Source organism: Taudactylus pleione, unplaced genomic scaffold, assembly GCF_031769625.1.
Source record: "Taudactylus pleione unplaced genomic scaffold, aTauple2 ptg000612l, whole genome shotgun sequence".
Taxonomy (NCBI): domain Eukaryota; kingdom Metazoa; phylum Chordata; class Amphibia; order Anura; family Myobatrachidae; genus Taudactylus; species Taudactylus pleione.
In genome coordinates this window covers 2,456,149-2,476,792 of record NW_028285014.1, presented here as the reverse complement: position 1 = coordinate 2,476,792, position 20,644 = coordinate 2,456,149, and the positions used below count along the sequence as shown (strand labels likewise).

General features: G+C 33.8%; 10 non-coding genes across 10 annotated transcripts; all 10 read right to left on the bottom strand.

The window, feature by feature from the left end:
• Positions 1-2,255: 2,255 nt before the first annotated feature.
• Positions 2,256-2,364, bottom strand: TRNAL-CAA (transfer RNA leucine (anticodon CAA)). The gene is made up of 2 exons: positions 2,327-2,364; positions 2,256-2,301 (listed from the first exon to the last, which is right to left on the bottom strand). It is a non-coding gene; the product is annotated as a tRNA-Leu (tRNA).
• A 2,196-nt stretch (positions 2,365-4,560) lies between these two features.
• On the bottom strand, positions 4,561-4,669 carry TRNAL-CAA (transfer RNA leucine (anticodon CAA)). Its single transcript has 2 exons — positions 4,632-4,669; positions 4,561-4,606 (listed from the first exon to the last, which is right to left on the bottom strand). It is a non-coding gene; the product is annotated as a tRNA-Leu (tRNA).
• Positions 4,670-6,865: 2,196 nt separating this feature from the next.
• TRNAL-CAA (transfer RNA leucine (anticodon CAA)) lies at positions 6,866-6,974 on the bottom strand. Its single transcript has 2 exons — positions 6,937-6,974; positions 6,866-6,911 (listed from the first exon to the last, which is right to left on the bottom strand). It is a non-coding gene; the product is annotated as a tRNA-Leu (tRNA).
• A 1,043-nt stretch (positions 6,975-8,017) lies between these two features.
• TRNAL-CAA (transfer RNA leucine (anticodon CAA)) lies at positions 8,018-8,126 on the bottom strand. Its single transcript has 2 exons — positions 8,089-8,126; positions 8,018-8,063 (listed from the first exon to the last, which is right to left on the bottom strand). It is a non-coding gene; the product is annotated as a tRNA-Leu (tRNA).
• Positions 8,127-10,322: 2,196 nt separating this feature from the next.
• Positions 10,323-10,431, bottom strand: TRNAL-CAA (transfer RNA leucine (anticodon CAA)). Its single transcript has 2 exons — positions 10,394-10,431; positions 10,323-10,368 (listed from the first exon to the last, which is right to left on the bottom strand). It is a non-coding gene; the product is annotated as a tRNA-Leu (tRNA).
• A 1,043-nt stretch (positions 10,432-11,474) lies between these two features.
• On the bottom strand, positions 11,475-11,583 carry TRNAL-CAA (transfer RNA leucine (anticodon CAA)). The gene is made up of 2 exons: positions 11,546-11,583; positions 11,475-11,520 (listed from the first exon to the last, which is right to left on the bottom strand). It is a non-coding gene; the product is annotated as a tRNA-Leu (tRNA).
• A 2,197-nt stretch (positions 11,584-13,780) lies between these two features.
• On the bottom strand, positions 13,781-13,889 carry TRNAL-CAA (transfer RNA leucine (anticodon CAA)). Its single transcript has 2 exons — positions 13,852-13,889; positions 13,781-13,826 (listed from the first exon to the last, which is right to left on the bottom strand). It is a non-coding gene; the product is annotated as a tRNA-Leu (tRNA).
• A 1,044-nt stretch (positions 13,890-14,933) lies between these two features.
• TRNAL-CAA (transfer RNA leucine (anticodon CAA)) lies at positions 14,934-15,042 on the bottom strand. Its single transcript has 2 exons — positions 15,005-15,042; positions 14,934-14,979 (listed from the first exon to the last, which is right to left on the bottom strand). It is a non-coding gene; the product is annotated as a tRNA-Leu (tRNA).
• Positions 15,043-17,238: 2,196 nt separating this feature from the next.
• Positions 17,239-17,347, bottom strand: TRNAL-CAA (transfer RNA leucine (anticodon CAA)). Its single transcript has 2 exons — positions 17,310-17,347; positions 17,239-17,284 (listed from the first exon to the last, which is right to left on the bottom strand). It is a non-coding gene; the product is annotated as a tRNA-Leu (tRNA).
• A 1,044-nt stretch (positions 17,348-18,391) lies between these two features.
• On the bottom strand, positions 18,392-18,500 carry TRNAL-CAA (transfer RNA leucine (anticodon CAA)). Its single transcript has 2 exons — positions 18,463-18,500; positions 18,392-18,437 (listed from the first exon to the last, which is right to left on the bottom strand). It is a non-coding gene; the product is annotated as a tRNA-Leu (tRNA).
• Between the last annotated feature and the right edge of the window lie 2,144 nt (positions 18,501-20,644).

Below are 20,644 nucleotides of genomic sequence, written 5' to 3'. Positions count from 1 at the left end.
CCATTAACTGGAAGAGTAGAATCTTGAGTCTGGTGTCTTGGACCGCTCGGCCATCCTGACAAGCACATCAGTATGTCCAAACCTGCTTCCTGTTAGGGTTTATCATTTTACTATTTATATTTTTGATTGTGATTTTGACAATTAATTTGGCCTTGTTGAAAAAGGGGTCATTAAATCAAGATCTTAGATTAATGCATTTCCTCTAAAAGCTGTTTCTTAAATAACATTATTTAGGAAAAATGGCTCATGCTAAAGTGTTATCCTTCAAAATTACTGTTGCCACCCTTTACTAAGGTCTTCATCCTAGCAGAACAGATTAGTTTGTCTTAGAAGTAAATTGTATATCACGTTATATGTAAAGTCTAAGAGCCTTAAAATACTTTCGATGCCAATTATTCTTGTGTTTTATGTTTAGATTACTGAATACTAAAAGAATGTTGTGCAAACAATACTTATTCTTCAAAGGAAGAGATGTACAAGAACACGAGGACATGCACTGAACTGGAGGGAGGTAGACTTAGAGGAAATTTGAAGAAAAATTACTTCACAGAAAGGGTAGTTGATAAATAGAAAAGCCTCCCATCCGATGTTGTTGAAGCTAAATGGTGAAACAATTTAAACACGCTTGGGATTGGCATAAGAATATCCTTAAGAGAAATGTAAGGAGCAAATAGGATTGAAGTTGCCTAAAGGATACAAGAAAAGGAGCAGACTACGTGGGCCAAGTGGTTCTTATCTGCCATCAAATTCTGTTTCTATGTAAAACATTATTTCAACAGTCAATTTCTACATGAACTGAACTTTAGAATTTTAAAACTAATCATAGTGTCTTTATCATTTAAGAATAATTTAATTAATTTAAGTCTAATGTAATTTGATCTTGATTGGAATGTAGATGGGAAAATCGATCAATTCTTAGGTCTTTAACAGTTTCTATGCCCTTTAATTCATTCAATCATTGTGCTTCATATTGCTTAGAAATAAATGGGATCAAGATATCAATGTCTGGGAGAGGAAAGATTGAAAGACTGTGGATGTCCTGAGCATACTTCTCAATGTCGGTCATTTTGAGTGTCAAACATAACCAAAGAGCAAGAAAATATTGTCAGAAGTGGGATTTGAACCCACGCTTCTTTACAGAGACCAGAATTCCCATTAACTGGAAGAGTAGAATCTTGAGTCTGGCGCCTTAGACCACTCGGCCATCCAGACAAGCACATCAGTATGTCCGAACCTGCTGTCTGTTAGGGTTTCTCAATTTACTATTTATATTTTTGATTGTGATTTTGACAAATAATTTGGACTTGTTGAAAAAGGGGTCATTAAATCAAGATCTTAGATTAATGCATTTCCTCTAAAAGCTGTTTCTAAAATAACATTATTTAGGAAAAATGGCTCAAGCTAAAGTGTTATCCTTCAAAATTACTGTTGCCACCCTTTACTAAGGTCTTCATCCTAGCAGAACAGATTAGTTTGTCTTAGAAGTAAATTGTATATCATGTTATATGTAAAGTCTAAGAGCCTTAAAATACTTTCGATGCCAATTATTCTTGTGTTTTATGTTTAGATTACTGAATACTAAAAGAATGTTGAGCAAACAATACTTATTCTTCAAAGGAAGAAATATACAAGAACAAAAGGACATGCACTGAAACTGGAGGGAGGTAGACTTAGAGGAAATTTGAAGAAAATTACTTCAAAGAAAGGGTAGTTGATAAATAGAAAAGCCTCCCATCCAATGTTGTTGAAGCTAAACGGTGAAACAATTTAAACACGCTTCGGATAGGCATAAGAATATCCTTAAGAGAAATGTAAGGAGCAAATATGGTTGAAGTTGCCTAAAGGATACATGAAAAGGAGCAGACTACATGGGCCAAGTGGTTCTTATCTGCCATCAAATTCTGTTTCTATGTAATACATTATTTCAATAGCCAATTTCTATATGAACTGAACTTTAGAATTTTAAAACTAATCATAGTGTCTTTATCATTTAAGAATAATTTAATTAATTTAACTCTAATGTAATTTGATCTTGATTGGAATGCAGATGGGAAAATCGATCAATTCTTAGGTCTTTAAAAGTTTCTATGCCCTTTAATTCATTCAATCATTGTGCTTCATATTGCTTAGAAATAAATGGGATCAAGATATCAATGTCTGGGAGAGGAAAGACTGAAAGACTGTGGATGTCCTGAGCATACTTCTCAATGTCGGTCATTTTGAGTGTAAAACATAACCAAAGAGTAAGAAAATATTGTCGGAAGTGGGATTTGAACCCACGTCTCTTTACAGAGACCAGAATTCCCATTAACTGGAAGAGTAGAATCTTGAGTCTGGCGCCTTAGACCACTCGGCCATCCTGACAAGCACATCAGTATATCCGAACCTGCTTCCTGTTAGGGTTTATCATTTTACTATTTATATTTTTGATTGTGATTTTGACAAATAATTTGGACTTGTTGAAAAAGGGGTCATTAAATCAAGATCTTAGATTTATGCACTTCCTCTAAAAGCTGTTTCTTAAATAACATTATTTAGGAAAAATGGCTCAAGCTAATGTGTTATCCTTCAAAATTACTGTTGCCACCCTTTACTAAGGTCTTCATCCTAGCAGAACAGATTAGTTTGTCTTACAAGAAAATTGTATATCATGTTATATGTAAAGTCTAAGAGCCTTAAAATACTTTCGATGCCAATTATTCTTGTGTTTTATGTTTAGATTACTGAATACTAAAAGAATGTTGTGCAAACAATATTTATTCTTCAAAGGAAGAGATGTACAAGAACATGAGGACATGCACTGAAACTGAAGGGAGGTAGACTTAGAGGAAATTTGAAGAAAAATTACTTCACAGAAAGGGTAATTGATAAATAGAAAAGCCTCCCATCCGATGTTGTTGAAGCTAAATGGTGAAACAATTTAAATACGCTTGGGATAGGCATAAGAATATCCTTAAAAGAAATGTAAGGAGCAAATAGGGTTGAAGTTGCCTAAAGGATACATGAAAAGGAGCAGACTACGTGGGCCAAATGGTTCTTATCTGCCATCAAATTCTGTTTCTATGTAAAACATTATTTCAACCGCCAATTTCTACATGAACTGAACTTTAGAATTTTAAAACTAATCATAGTGTCTTTATCATTTAAGAATAATTTAATTAATTTAAGTCTAATGTAATTTGATGTTGATTGGAATGTAGATGGGAAAATCGATCAATTCTTAGGTCTTTAAAAGTTTCTATGCCCTTTAATTCATTCAATCATTGTGCTTCATATTGCTTAGAAATAAATGGGATCAAGGTATCAATGTCTGGGAGAGGAAAGATTGAAAGACTGTGGATGTCCTGAGCATACTTCTCAATGTCAGTCATTGTGAGTGTAAAACATAACCAAAGAGCAAAAATATATTGTCAGAAGTGGGATTTGAACCTACGCCTCTTTACATAGACCAGAATTCCCATTAACTGGAAGAGTAGAATCTTGAGTCTGGTGTCTTGGACCACTCGGCCATCCTGACAAGCACATCAGTATGTCCAAACCTGCTTCCTGTTAGGGTTTATCAATTTACTATTTATATTTTTGATTGTGATTTTGACAAATAATTTGGACTTGTTGAAAAAGGGGTCATTAAATCAAGATCTTAGATTAATGCATTTCCTCTAAAAGCTGTTTCTAAAATAACATTATTTAGGAAAAATGGCTCAAGCTAAAGTGTTATCCTTCAAAATTACTGTTGCCACCCTTTACTAAGGTCTTCATCCTAGCAGAACAGATTAGTTTGTCTTAGAAGTAAATTGTATATCATGTTATATGTAAAGTCTAAGAGCCTTAAAATACTTTCGATGCCAATTATTCTTGTGTTTTATGTTTAGATTACTGAATACTAAAAGAATGTTGAGCAAACAATACTTATTCTTCAAAGGAAGAGATGTACAAGAACACGAGGACATGCACTGAAACTGGAGGGAGGTAGACTTAGAGGAAATTTGAAGAAAATTACTTCACAGAAAGGGTAGTTGATAAATAGAAAAGCCTCCCATCCAATGTTGTTGAAGCTAAATGGTGAAACAATTTAAACACGCTTCGGATAGGCATAAGAATATCCTTAAGTGAAATGTAAGGAGCAAATATGGTTGAAGTTGCCTAAAGGATACATGAAAAGGAGCAGACTACATGGGCCAAGTGGTTCTTATCTGCCATCAAATTCTGTTTCTATGTAAAACATTATTTCAACCGCCAATTTCTACATGAACTGAACTTTAGAATTTTAAAACTAATCATAGTGTCTTTATCATTTAAGAATAATTTAATTAATTTAAGTCTAATGTAATTTGATCTTGATTGGAATGTAGATGGGAAAATCGATCAATTCTTAGGTCTTTAAAAGTTTCTATGCCCTTTAATTCATTCAATCATTGTGCTTCATATTGCTTAGAAATAAATGGGATCAAGATATCAATGTCTGGGAGAGGAAAGACTGAAAGACTGTGGATGTCCTGAGCATACTTCTCAATGTCGGTCATTTTGAGTGTAAAACATAACCAAAGAGTAAGAAAATATTGTCGGAAGTGGGATTTGAACCCACGTCTCTTTACAGAGACCAGAATTCCCATTAACTGGAAGAGTAGAATCTTGAGTCTGGCACCTTAGACCACTCGGCCATCCTGACAAGCACATCAGTATATCCGAACGTGCTTCCTGTTAGGGTTTATAATTTTACTATTTATATTTTTGATTGTGATTTTGACAAATAATTTGGACTTGTTGAAAAAGGGGTCATTAAATCAAGATCTTAGATTTATGCACTTCCTCTAAAAGCTGTTTCTTAAATAACATTATTTAGGAAAAATGGCTCAAGCTAAAGTGTTATCCTTCAAAATTACTGTTGCCACCCTTTACTAAGGTCTTCATCCTAGCAGAACAGATTAGTTTGTCTTACAAGAAAATTGTATATCATGTTATATGTAAAGTCTAAGAGCCTTAAAATACTTTCGATGCCAATTATTCTTGTGTTTTATGTTTAGATTACTGAATACTAAAAGAATGTTGTGCAAACAATATTTATTCTTCAAAGGAAGAGATGTACAAGAACATGAGGACATGCACTGAAACTGAAGGGAGGTAGACTTAGAGGAAATTTGAAGAAAAATTACTTCACAGAAAGGGTAATTGATAAATAGAAAAGCCTCCCATCCGATGTTGTTGAAGCTAAATGGTGAAACAATTTAAATATGCTTGGGATAGGCATAAGAATATCCTTAAAAGAAATGTAAGGAGCAAATAGGGTTGAAGTTGCCTAAAGGATACATGAAAAGGAGCAGACTACGTGGGCCAAATGGTTCTTATCTGCCATCAAATTCTGTTTCTATGTAAAACATTATTTCAACCGCCAATTTCTACATGAACTGAACTTTAGAATTTTAAAACTAATCATAGTGTCTTTATCATTTAAGAATAATTTAATTAATTTAAGTCTAATGTAATTTGATCTTGATTGGAATGTAGATGGGAAAATCGATCAATTCTTAGGTCTTTAAAAGTTTCTATGCCCTTTAATTCATTCAATCATTGTGCTTCATATTGCTTAGAAATAAATGGGATCAAGATATCAATGTCTGGGAGAGGAAAGATTGAAAGACTGTGGATGTCCTGAGCATACTTCTCAATGTCAGTCATTGTGAGTGTAAAACATAACCAAAGAGCAAAAATATATTGTCAGAAGTGGGATTTGAACCTACGCCTCTTTACAGAGACCAGAATTCCCATTAACTGGAAGAGTAGAATCTTGAGTCTGGTGTCTTGGACCGCTCGGCCATCCTGACAAGCACATCAGTATGTCCAAACCTGCTTCCTGTTAGGGTTTATCATTTTACTATTTATATTTTTGATTGTGATTTTGACAAATAATTTGGCCTTGTTGAAAAAGGGGTCATTAAATCAAGATCTTAGATTAATGCATTTCCTCTAAAAGCTGTTTCTTAAATAACATTATTTAGGAAAAATGGCTCATGCTAAAGTGTTATCCTTCAAAATTACTGTTGCCACCCTTTACTAAGGTCTTCATCCTAGCAGAACAGATTAGTTTGTCTTAGAAGTAAATTGTATATCACGTTATATGTAAAGTCTAAGAGCCTTAAAATACTTTCGATGCCAATTATTCTTGTGTTTTATGTTTAGATTACTGAATACTAAAAGAATGTTGTGCAAACAATACTTATTCTTCAAAGGAAGAGATGTACAAGAACACGAGGACATGCACTGAACTGGAGGGAGGTAGACTTAGAGGAAATTTGAAGAAAAATTACTTCACAGAAAGGGTAGTTGATAAATAGAAAAGCCTCCCATCCGATGTTGTTGAAGCTAAATGGTGAAACAATTTAAACACGCTTGGGATTGGCATAAGAATATCCTTAAGAGAAATGTAAGGAGCAAATAGGATTGAAGTTGCCTAAAGGATACAAGAAAAGGAGCAGACTACGTGGGCCAAGTGGTTCTTATCTGCCATCAAATTCTGTTTCTATGTAAAACATTATTTCAACAGTCAATTTCTACATGAACTGAACTTTAGAATTTTAAAACTAATCATAGTGTCTTTATCATTTAAGAATAATTTAATTAATTTAACTCTAATGTAATTTGATCTTGATTGGAATGTAGATGGGAAAATCGATCAATTCTTAGGTCTTTAACAGTTTCTATGCCCTTTAATTCATTCAATCATTGTGCTTCATATTGCTTAGAAATAAATGGGATCAAGATATCAATGTCTGGGAGAGGAAAGATTGAAAGACTGTGGATGTCCTGAGCATACTTCTCAATGTCGGTCATTTTGAGTGTCATACATAACCAAAGAGCAAGAAAATATTGTCAGAAGTGGGATTTGAACCCACGCCTCTTTACAGAGACCAGAATTCCCATTAACTGGAAGAGTAGAATCTTGAGTCTGGCGCCTTAGACCACTCGGCCATCCAGACAAGCACATCAGTATGTCCGAACCTGCTGTCTGTTAGGGTTTCTCAATTTACTATTTATATTTTTGATTGTGATTTTGACAAATAATTTGGACTTGTTGAAAAAGGGGTCATTAAATCAAGATCTTAGATTAATGCATTTCCTCTAAAAGCTGTTTCTAAAATAACATTATTTAGGAAAAATGGCTCAAGCTAAAGTGTTATCCTTCAAAATTACTGTTGCCACCCTTTACTAAGGTCTTCATCCTAGCAGAACAGATTCGTTTGTCTTAGAAGTAAATTGTATATCATGTTATATGTAAAGTCTAAGAGCCTTAAAATACTTTCGATGCCAATTATTCTTGTGTTTTATGTTTAGATTACTGAATACTAAAAGAATGTTGAGCAAACAATACTTATTCTTCAAAGGAAGAGATATACAAGAACAAAAGGACATGCACTGAAACTGGAGGGAGGTAGACTTAGAGGAAATTTGAAGAAAATTACTTCACAGAAAGGGTAGTTGATAAATAGAAAAGCCTCCCATCCAATGTTGTTGAAGCTAAACGGTGAAACAATTTAAACACGCTTCGGATAGGCATAAGAATATCCTTAAGAGAAATGTAAGGAGCAAATATGGTTGAAGTTGCCTAAAGGATACATGAAAAGGAGCAGACTACATGGGCCAAGTGGTTCTTATCTGCCATCAAATTCTGTTTCTATGTAATACATTATTTCAATAGCCAATTTCTATATGAACTGAACTTTAGAATTTTAAAACTAATCATAGTGTCTTTATCATTTAAGAATAATTTAATTAATTTAACTCTAATGTAATTTGATCTTGATTGGAATGCAGATGGGAAAATCGATCAATTCTTAGGTCTTTAAAAGTTTCTATGCCCTTTAATTCATTCAATCATTGTGCTTCATATTGCTTAGAAATAAATGGGATCAAGATATCAATGTCTGGGAGAGGAAAGACTGAAAGACTGTGGATGTCCTGAGCATACTTCTCAATGTCGGTCATTTTGAGTGTAAAACATAACCAAAGAGTAAGAAAATATTGTCGGAAGTGGGATTTGAACCCACGTCTCATTACAGAGACCAGAATTCCCATTAACTGGAAGAGTAGAATCTTGAGTCTGGCGCCTTAGACCACTCGGCCATCCTGACAAGCACATCAGTATGTCCGAACCTGCTTCCTGTTAGGGTTTATCATTTTACTATTTATATTTTTGATTGTGATTTTGACAAATAATTTGGACTTGTTGAAAAAGGGGTCATTAAATCAAGATCTTAGATTTATGCACTTCCTCTAAAAGCTGTTTCTTAAATAACATTATTTAGGAAAAATGGCTCAAGCTAAAGTGTTATCCTTCAAAATTACTGTTGCCACCCTTTACTAAGGTCTTCATCCTAGCAGAACAGATTAGTTTGTCTTACAAGAAAATTGTATATCATGTTATATGTAAAGTCTAAGAGCCTTAAAATACTTTCGATGCCAATTATTCTTGTGTTTTATGTTTAGATTACTGAATACTAAAAGAATGTTGTGCAAACAATATTTATTCTTCAAAGGAAGAGATGTTCAAGAACATGAGGACATGCACTGAAACTGAAGGGAGGTAGACTTAGAGGAAATTTGAAGAAAAATTACTTCACAGAAAGGGTAATTGATAAATAGAAAAGCCTCCCATCCAATGTTGTTGAAGCTAAATGGTGAAACTATTTAAATACGCTTGGGATAGGCATAAGAATATCCTTAAAAGAAATGTAAGGAGCAAATAGGGTTGAAGTTGCCTAAAGGATACATGAAAAGTAGCAGACTACGTGGGCCAAGTGGTTCTTATCTGCCATCAAATTCTGTTTCTATGTAAAACATTATTTCAACCGCCAATTTCTACATGAACTGAACTTTAGAATTTTAAAACTAATCATAGTGTCTTTATCATTTAAGAATAATTTAATTAATTTAAGTCTAATGTAATTTGATCTTGATTGGAATGTAGATGGGAAAATCGATCAATTCTTAGGTCTTTAAAAGTTTCTATGCCCTTTAATTCATTCAATCATTGTGCTTCATATTGCTTAGAAATAAATGGGATCAAGATATCAATGTCTGGGAGAGGAAAGATTGAAAGACTGTGGATGTCCTGAGCATACTTCTCAATGTCAGTCATTGTGAGTGTAAAACATAACCAAAGAGCAAAAATATATTGTCAGAAGTGGGATTTGAACCTACGCCTCTTTACAGAGACCAGAATTCCCATTAACTGGAAGAGTAGAATCTTGAGTCTGGTGTCTTGGACCGCTCGGCCATCCTGACAAGCACATCAGTATGTCCAAACCTGCTTCCTGTTAGGGTTTATCATTTTACTATTTATATTTTTGATTGTGATTTTGACAAATAATTTGGCCTTGTTGAAAAAGGGGTCATTAAATCAAGATCTTAGATTAATGCATTTCCTCTAAAAGCTGTTTCTTAAATAACATTATTTAGGAAAAATGGCTCATGCTAAAGTGTTATCCTTCAAAATTACTGTTGCCACCCTTTACTAAGGTCTTCATCCTAGCAGAACAGATTAGTTTGTCTTAGAAGTAAATTGTATATCACGTTATATGTAAAGTCTAAGAGCCTTAAAATACTTTCGATGCCAATTATTCTTGTGTTTTATGTTTAGATTACTGAATACTAAAAGAATGTTGTGCAAACAATACTTATTCTTCAAAGGAAGAGATGTACAAGAACACGAGGACATGCACTGAACTGGAGGGAGGTAGACTTAGAGGAAATTTGAAGAAAAATTACTTCACAGAAAGGGTAGTTGATAAATAGAAAAGCCTCCCATCCGATGTTGTTGAAGCTAAATGGTGAAACAATTTAAACACGCTTGGGATTGGCATAAGAATATCCTTAAGAGAAATGTAAGGAGCAAATAGGATTGAAGTTGCCTAAAGGATACAAGAAAAGGAGCAGACTACGTGGGCCAAGTGGTTCTTATCTGCCATCAAATTCTGTTTCTATGTAAAACATTATTTCAACAGTCAATTTCTACATGAACTGAACTTTAGAATTTTAAAACTAATCATAGTGTCTTTATCATTTAAGAATAATTTAATTAATTTAACTCTAATGTAATTTGATCTTGATTGGAATGTAGATGGGAAAATCGATCAATTCTTAGGTCTTTAACAGTTTCTATGCCCTTTAATTCATTCAATCATTGTGCTTCATATTGCTTAGAAATAAATGGGATCAAGATATCAATGTCTGGGAGAGGAAAGATTGAAAGACTGTGGATGTCCTGAGCATACTTCTCAATGTCGGTCATTTTGAGTGTCAAACATAACCAAAGAGCAAGAAAATATTGTCAGAAGTGGGATTTGAACCCACGCCTCTTTACAGAGACCAGAATTCCCATTAACTGGAAGAGTAGAATCTTGAGTCTGGCGCCTTAGACCACTCGGCCATCCAGACAAGCACATCAGTATGTCCGAACCTGCTGTCTGTTAGGGTTTCTCAATTTACTATTTATATTTTTGATTGTGATTTTGACAAATAATTTGGACTTGTTGAAAAAGGGGTCATTAAATCAAGATCTTAGATTAATGCATTTCCTCTAAAAGCTGTTTCTAAAATAACATTATTTAGGAAAAATGGCTCAAGCTAAAGTGTTATCCTTCAAAATTACTGTTGCCACCCTTTACTAAGGTCTTCATCCTAGCAGAACAGATTCGTTTGTCTTAGAAGTAAATTGTATATCATGTTATATGTAAAGTCTAAGAGCCTTAAAATACTTTCGATGCCAATTATTCTTGTGTTTTATGTTTAGATTACTGAATACTAAAAGAATGTTGAGCAAACAATACTTATTCTTCAAAGGAAGAGATATACAAGAACAAAAGGACATGCACTGAAACTGGAGGGAGGTAGACTTAGAGGAAATTTGAAGAAAATTACTTCACAGAAAGGGTAGTTGATAAATAGAAAAGCCTCCCATCCAATGTTGTTGAAGCTAAACGGTGAAACAATTTAAACACGCTTCGGATAGGCATAAGAATATCCTTAAGAGAAATGTAAGGAGCAAATATGGTTGAAGTTGCCTAAAGGATACATGAAAAGGAGCAGACTACATGGGCCAAGTGGTTCTTATCTGCCATCAAATTCTGTTTCTATGTAATACATTATTTCAATAGCCAATTTCTATATGAACTGAACTTTAGAATTTTAAAACTAATCATAGTGTCTTTATCATTTAAGAATAATTTAATTAATTTAACTCTAATGTAATTTGATCTTGATTGGAATGCAGATGGGAAAATCGATCAATTCTTAGGTCTTTAAAAGTTTCTATGCCCTTTAATTCATTCAATCATTGTGCTTCATATTGCTTAGAAATAAATGGGATCAAGATATCAATGTCTGGGAGAGGAAAGACTGAAAGACTGTGGATGTCCTGAGCATACTTCTCAATGTCGGTCATTTTGAGTGTAAAACATAACCAAAGAGTAAGAAAATATTGTCGGAAGTGGGATTTGAACCCACGTCTCATTACAGAGACCAGAATTCCCATTAACTGGAAGAGTAGAATCTTGAGTCTGGCGCCTTAGACCACTCGGCCATCCTGACAAGCACATCAGTATGTCCGAACCTGCTTCCTGTTAGGGTTTATCATTTTACTATTTATATTTTTGATTGTGATTTTGACAAATAATTTGGACTTGTTGAAAAAGGGGTCATTAAATCAAGATCTTAGATTTATGCACTTCCTCTAAAAGCTGTTACTTAAATAACATTATTTAGGAAAAATGGCTCAAGCTAAAGTGTTATCCTTCAAAATTACTGTTGCCACCCTTTACTAAGGTCTTCATCCTAGCAGAACAGATTAGTTTGTCTTACAAGAAAATTGTATATCATGTTATATGTAAAGTCTAAGAGCCTTAAAATACTTTCGATGCCAATTATTCTTGTGTTTTATGTTTAGATTACTGAATACTAAAAGAATGTTGTGCAAACAATATTTATTCTTCAAAGGAAGAGATGTTCAAGAACATGAGGACATGCACTGAAACTGAAGGGAGGTAGACTTAGAGGAAATTTGAAGAAAAATTACTTCACAGAAAGGGTAATTGATAAATAGAAAAGCCTCCCATCCAATGTTGTTGAAGCTAAATGGTGAAACTATTTAAATACGCTTGGGATAGGCATAAGAATATCCTTAAAAGAAATGTAAGGAGCAAATAGGGTTGAAGTTGCCTAAAGGATACATGAAAAGTAGCAGACTACGTGGGCCAAGTGGTTCTTATCTGCCATCAAATTCTGTTTCTATGTAAAACATTATTTCAACCGCCAATTTCTACATGAACTGAACTTTAGAATTTTAAAACTAATCATAGTGTCTTTATCATTTAAGAATAATTTAATTAATTTAAGTCTAATGTAATTTGATCTTGATTGGAATGTAGATGGGAAAATCGATCAATTCTTAGGTCTTTAAAAGTTTCTATGCCCTTTAATTCATTCAATCATTGTGCTTCATATTGCTTAGAAATAAATGGGATCAAGATATCAATGTCTGGGAGAGGAAAGATTGAAAGACTGTGGATGTCCTGAGCATACTTCTCAATGTCAGTCATTGTGAGTGTAAAACATAACCAAAGAGCAAAAATATATTATCAGAAGTGGGATTTGAACCTACGCCTCTTTACAGAGACCAGAATTCCCATTAACTGGAAGAGTAGAATCTTGAGTCTGGTGTCTTGGACCGCTCGGCCATCCTGACAAGCACATCAGTATGTCCAAACCTGCTTCCTGTTAGGGTTTATCATTTTACTATTTATATTTTTGATTGTGATTTTGACAAATAATTTGGCCTTGTTGAAAAAGGGGTCATTAAATCAAGATCTTAGATTAATGCATTTCCTCTAAAAGCTGTTTCTTAAATAACATTATTTAGGAAAAATGGCTCAAGCTAAAGTGTTATCCTTCAAAATTACTGTTGCCACCCTTTACTAAGGTCTTCATCCTAGCAGAACAGATTAGTTTGTCTTAGAAGTAAATTGTATATCACGTTATATGTAAAGTCTAAGAGCCTTAAAATACCTTCGATGCCAATTATTCTTGTGTTTTATGTTTAGATTACTGAATACTAAAAGAATGTTGTGCAAACAATACTTATTCTTCAAAGGAAGAGATGTACAAGAACACGAGGACATGCACTGAAACTGGAGGGAGGTAGACTTAGAGGAAATTTTAAGAAAAATTACTTCACAGAAAGGGTAGTTGATAAATAGAAAAGCCTCCCATCCGATGTTGTTGAAGCTAAATGGTGAAACAATTTAAACACGCTTGGGATAGGCATAAGAATATCCTTAAGAGAAATGTAAGGAGCAAATAGGATTGAAGTTGCCTAAAGGATACATGAAAAGGAGCAGACTACATGGGCCAAGTGGTTCTTATCTGCCATCAAATTCTGTTTCTATGTAATACATTATTTCAATAGCCAATTTCTATATGAACTGAACTTTAGAATTTTAAAACTAATCATAGTGTCTTTATCATTTAAGAATAATTTAATTAATTTAACTCTAATGTAATTTGATCTTGATTGGAATGCAGATGGGAAAATCGATCAATTCTTAGGTCTTTAAAAGTTTCTATGCCCTTTAATTCATTCAATCATTGTGCTTCATATTGCTGAGAAATAAATGGGATCAAGATATCAATGTCTGGGAGAGGAAAGACTGAAAGACTGTGGATGTCCTGAGCATACTTCTCAATGTCGGTCATTTTGAGTGTAAAACATAACCAAAGAGTAAGAAAATATTGTCGGAAGTGGGATTTGAACCCACGTCTCTTTACAGAGACCAGAATTCCCATTAACTGGAAGAGTAGAATCTTGAGTCTGGCGCCTTAGACCACTCGGCCATCCTGACAAGCACATCAGTATATCCGAACCTGCTTCCTGTTAGGGTTTATCATTTTACTATTTATATTTTTGATTGTGATTTTGACAAATAATTTGGACTTGTTGAAAAAGGGGTCATTAAATCAAGATCTTAGATTTATGCATTTCCTCTAAAAGCTGTTTCTTAAATAACATTATTTAGGAAAAATGGCTCAAGCTAAAGTGTTATCCTTCAAAATTACTGTTGCCACCCTTTACTAACGTCTTCATCCTAGCAGAACAGATTAGTTTGTCTTACAAGAAAATTGTATATCATGTTATATGTAAAGTCTAAGAGCCTTAAAATACTTTCGATGCCAATTATTCTTGTGTTTTATGTTTAGATTACTGAATACTAAAAGAATGTTGTGCAAACAATATTTATTCTTCAAAGGAAGAGATGTACAAGAACATGAGGACATGCACTGAAACTGAAGGGAGGTAGACTTAGAGGAAATTTGAAGAAAAATTACTTCACAGAAAGGGTAATTGATAAATAGAAAAGCCTCCCATCCGATGTTGTTGAAGCTAAATGGTGAAACAATTTAAATACGCTTGGGATAGGCATAAGAATATCCTTAAAAGAAATGTAAGGAGCAAATAGGGTTGAAGTTGCCTAAAGGATACATGAAAAGTAGCAGACTACGTGGGACAAGTGGTTCTTATCTGCCATCAAATTCTGTTTCTATGTAAAACATTATTTCAACCGCCAATTTCTACATGAACTGAACTTTAGAATTTTAAAACTAATCATAGTGTCTTTATCATTTAAGAATAATTTAATTAATTTAAGTCTAATATAATTTGATCTTGATTGGAATGTAGATGGGAAAATCGAACAATTCTTAGGTCTTTAACAGTTTCTATGCCCTTTAATTCATTCAATCATTGTGCTTCATATTGCTTAGAAATAAATGGGATCAGGATATCAATGTCTGGGAGAGGAAAGATTGAAAGACTGTGGATGTCCTGAGCATACTTCTCAATGTCGGTCATTTTGAGTGTAAAACATAACCAAAGAGCAAGAAAATATTGTCAGAAGTGGGATTTGAACCCACGCCTCTTTACAGAGACCAGAATTCCCATTAACTGGAAGAGTAGAATCTTGAGTCTGGCGCCTTAGACCGCTCGGCCATCCTGACAAGCACATCAGTATATCCGAACCTTCTGTCTGTTAGGGTTTATCAATTTACTATTTATATTTTTGATTGTGATTTTGACAAATAATTTGGACTTGTTGAAAAAGGGGTCATTAAATCAAGATCTTAGATTAATGCATTTCCTCTAAAAGCTGTTTCTAAAATAACATTATTTAGGAAAAATGGCTCAAGCTAAAGTGTTATCCTTCAAAATTACTGTTGCCACCCTTTACTAAGGTCTTCATCCTAGCAGAACAGATTAGTTTGTCTTAGAAGTAAATTGTATATCATGTTATATGTAAAGTCTAAGAGCCTTAAAATACTTTCGATGCCAATTATTCTTGTGTTTTATGTTTAGATTACTGAATACTAAAAGAATGTTGAGCAAACAATACTTATTCTTCAAAGGAAGAGATGTACAAGAACACGAGGACATGCACTGAAACTGGAGGGAGGTAGACTTAGAGGAAATTTGAAGAAAATTACTTCACAGAAAGGGTAGTTGATAAATAGAAAAGCCTCCCATCCAATGTTGTTGAAGCTAAACGGTGAAACAATTTAAACACGCTTCGGATAGGCATAAGAATATCCTTAAGAGAAATGTAAGGAGCAAATATGGTTGAAGTTGCCTAAAGGATACATGAAAAGGAGCAGACTACATGGGCCAAGTGGTTCTTATCTGCCATCAAATTCTGTTTCTATGTAATACATTATTTCAATAGCCAATTTCTATATGAACTGAACTTTAGAATTTTAAAACTAATCATAGTGTCTTTATCATTTAAGAATAATTTAATTAATTTAACTCTAATGTAATTTGATCTTGATTGGAATGCAGATGGGAAAATCGATCAATTCTTAGGTCTTTAAAAGTTTCTATGCCCTTTAATTCATTCAATCATTGTGCTTCATATTGCTTAGAAATAAATGGGATCAAGATATCAATGTCTGGGAGAGGAAAGATTGAAAGACTGTGGATGTCCAGAGCATACTTCTCAATGTCAGTCATTTTGAGTGTAAAACATAACCAAAGAGCAAAAACATATTGTCAGAAGTGGGATTTGAACCTACGCCTCTTTACAGAGACCAGAATTCCCATTAACTGGAAGAGTAGAATCTTGAGTCTGGTGTCTTGGACCGCTCGGCCATCCTGACAAGCACATCAGTATGTCCAAACCTGCTTCCTGTTAGGGTTTATCATTTTACTATTTATATTTTTGATTGTGATTTTGACAAATAATTTGGCCTTGTTGAAAAAGGGGTCATTAAATCAAGATCTTAGATTAATGCATTTCCTCTAAAAGCTGTTTCTTAAATAACATTATTTAGGAAAAATGGCTCAAGCTAAAGTGTTATCCTTCAAAATTACTGTTGCCACCCTTTACTAAGGTCTTCATCCTAGCAGAACAGATTAGTTTGTCTTAGAAGTAAATTGTATATCACGTTATATGTAAAGTCTAAGAGCCTTAAAATACCTTCGATGCCAATTATTCTTGTGTTTTATGTTTAGATTACTGAATACTAAAAGAATGTTGTGCAAACAATACTTATTCTTCAAAGGAAGAGATGTACAAGAACACGAGGACATGCACTGAAACTGGAGGGAGGTAGACTTAGAGGAAATTTTAAGAAAAATTACTTCACAGAAAGGGTAGTTGATAAATAGAAAAGCCTCCCATCCGATGTTGTTGAAGCTAAATGGTGAAACAATTTAAACACGCTTGGGATAGGCATAAGAATATCCTTAAGAGAAATGTAAGGAGCAAATAGGATTGAAGTTGCCTAAAGGATACATGAAAAGGAGCAGACTACATGGGCCAAGTGGTTCTTATCTGCCATCAAATTCTGTTTCTATGTAATACATTATTTCAATAGCCAATTTCTATATGAACTGAACTTTAGAATTTTAAAACTAATCATAGTGTCTTTATCATTTAAGAATAATTTAATTAATTTAACTCTAATGTAATTTGATCTTGATTGGAATGCAGATGGGAAAATCGATCAATTCTTAGGTCTTTAAAAGTTTCTATGCCCTTTAATTCATTCAATCATTGTGCTTCATATTGCTGAGAAATAAATGGGATCAAGATATCAATGTCTGGGAGAGGAAAGACTGAAAGACTGTGGATGTCCTGAGCATACTTCTCAATGTCGGTCATTTTGAGTGTAAAACATAACCAAAGAGTAAGAAAATATTGTCGGAAGTGGGATTTGAACCCACGTCTCTTTACAGAGACCAGAATTCCCATTAACTGGAAGAGTAGAATCTTGAGTCTGGCGCCTTAGACCACTCGGCCATCCTGACAAGCACATCAGTATATCCGAACCTGCTTCCTGTTAGGGTTTATCATTTTACTATTTATATTTTTGATTGTGATTTTGACAAATAATTTGGACTTGTTGAAAAAGGGGTCATTAAATCAAGATCTTAGATTTATGCATTTCCTCTAAAAGCTGTTTCTTAAATAACATTATTTAGGAAAAATGGCTCAAGCTAAAGTGTTATCCTTCAAAATTACTGTTGCCACCCTTTACTAACGTCTTCATCCTAGCAGAACAGATTAGTTTGTCTTACAAGAAAATTGTATATCATGTTATATGTAAAGTCTAAGAGCCTTAAAATACTTTCGATGCCAATTATTCTTGTGTTTTATGTTTAGATTACTGAATACTAAAAGAATGTTGTGCAAACAATATTTATTCTTCAAAGGAAGAGATGTACAAGAACATGAGGACATGCACTGAAACTGAAGGGAGGTAGACTTAGAGGAAATTTGAAGAAAAATTACTTCACAGAAAGGGTAATTGATAAATAGAAAAGCCTCCCATCCGATGTTGTTGAAGCTAAATGGTGAAACAATTTAAATACGCTTGGGATAGGCATAAGAATATCCTTAAAAGAAATGTAAGGAGCAAATAGGGTTGAAGTTGCCTAAAGGATACATGAAAAGTAGCAGACTACGTGGGACAAGTGGTTCTTATCTGCCATCAAATTCTGTTTCTATGTAAAACATTATTTCAACCGCCAATTTCTACATGAACTGAACTTTAGAATTTTAAAACTAATCATAGTGTCTTTATCATTTAAGAATAATTTAATTAATTTAAGTCTAATATAATTTGATCTTGATTGGAATGTAGATGGGAAAATCGAACAATTCTTAGGTCTTTAACAGTTTCTATGCCCTTTAATTCATTCAATCATTGTGCTTCATATTGCTTAGAAATAAATGGGATCAGGATATCAATGTCTGGGAGAGGAAAGATTGAAAGACTGTGGATGTCCTGAGCATACTTCTCAATGTCGGTCATTTTGAGTGTAAAACATAACCAAAGAGCAAGAAAATATTGTCAGAAGTGGGATTTGAACCCACGCCTCTTTACAGAGACCAGAATTCCCATTAACTGGAAGAGTAGAATCTTGAGTCTGGCGCCTTAGACCGCTCGGCCATCCTGACAAGCACATCAGTATATCCGAACCTTCTGTCTGTTAGGGTTTATCAATTTACTATTTATATTTTTGATTGTGATTTTGACAAATAATTTGGACTTGTTGAAAAAGGGGTCATTAAATCAAGATCTTAGATTAATGCATTTCCTCTAAAAGCTGTTTCTAAAATAACATTATTTAGGAAAAATGGCTCAAGCTAAAGTGTTATCCTTCAAAATTACTGTTGCCACCCTTTACTAAGGTCTTCATCCTAGCAGAACAGATTAGTTTGTCTTAGAAGTAAATTGTATATCATGTTATATGTAAAGTCTAAGAGCCTTAAAATACTTTCGATGCCAATTATTCTTGTGTTTTATGTTTAGATTACTGAATACTAAAAGAATGTTGAGCAAACAATACTTATTCTTCAAAGGAAGAGATGTACAAGAACACGAGGACATGCACTGAAACTGGAGGGAGGTAGACTTAGAGGAAATTTGAAGAAAATTACTTCACAGAAAGGGTAGTTGATAAATAGAAAAGCCTCCCATCCAATGTTGTTGAAGCTAAACGGTGAAACAATTTAAACACGCTTCGGATAGGCATAAGAATATCCTTAAGAGAAATGTAAGGAGCAAATATGGTTGAAGTTGCCTAAAGGATACATGAAAAGGAGCAGACTACATGGGCCAAGTGGTTCTTATCTGCCATCAAATTCTGTTTCTATGTAATACATTATTTCAATAGCCAATTTCTATATGAACTGAACTTTAGAATTTTAAAACTAATCATAGTGTCTTTATCATTTAAGAATAATTTAATTAATTTAACTCTAATGTAATTTGATCTTGATTGGAATGCAGATGGGAAAATCGATCAATTCTTAGGTCTTTAAAAGTTTCTATGCCCTTTAATTCATTCAATCATTGTGCTTCATATTGCTTAGAAATAAATGGGATCAAGATATCAATGTCTGGGAGAGGAAAGATTGAAAGACTGTGGATGTCCAGAGCATACTTCTCAATGTCAGTCATTTTGAGTGTAAAACATAACCAAAGAGCAAAAACATATTGTCAGAAGTGGGATTTGAACCTACGCCTCTTTACAGAGACCAGAATTCCCATTAACTGGAAGAGTAGAATCTTGAGTCTGGTGTCTTGGACCGCTCGGCCATCCTGACAAGCACATCAGTATGTCCAAACCTGCTTCCTGTTAGGGTTTATCATTTTACTATTTATATTTTTGATTGTGATTTTGACAAATAATTTGGCCTTGTTGAAAAAGGGGTCATTAAATCAAGATCTTAGATTAATGCATTTCCTCTAAAAGCTGTTTCTTAAATAACATTATTTAGGAAAAATGGCTCAAGCTAAAGTGTTATCCTTCAAAATTACTGTTGCCACCCTTTACTAAGGTCTTCATCCTAGCAGAACAGATTAGTTTGTCTTAGAAGTAAATTGTATATCACGTTATATGTAAAGTCTAAGAGCCTTAAAATACCTTCGATGCCAATTATTCTTGTGTTTTATGTTTAGATTACTGAATACTAAAAGAATGTTGTGCAAACAATACTTATTCTTCAAAGGAAGAGATGTACAAGAACACGAGGACATGCACTGAAACTGGAGGGAGGTAGACTTAGAGGAAATTTGAAGAAAAATTACTTCACAGAAAGGGTAGTTGATAAATAGAAAAGCCTCCCATCCGATGTTGTTGAAGCTAAATGGTGAAACAATTTAAACACGCTTGGGATAGGCATAAGAATATCCTTAAGAGAAATGTAAGGAGCAAATAGGATTGAAGTTGCCTAAAGGATACATGAAAAGGAGCAGACTACATGGGCCAAGTGGTTCTTATCTGCCATCAAATTCTGTTTCTATGTAAAACATTATTTCAACAGTCAATTTCTACATGAACTGAACATTAGAATTTTAAAACTAATCATAGTGTCTTTATCATTTAAGAATAATTTAATTAATTTAAGTCTAATATAATTTGATCTTGATTGGAATGTAGATGGGAAAATCGAACAATTCTTAGGTCTTTAACAGTTTCTATGCCCTTTAATTCATTCAATCATTGTGCTTCATATTGCTTAGAAATAAATGGGATCAGGATATCAATGTCTGGGAGAGGAAAGATTGAAAGACTGTGGATGTCCTGAGCATACTT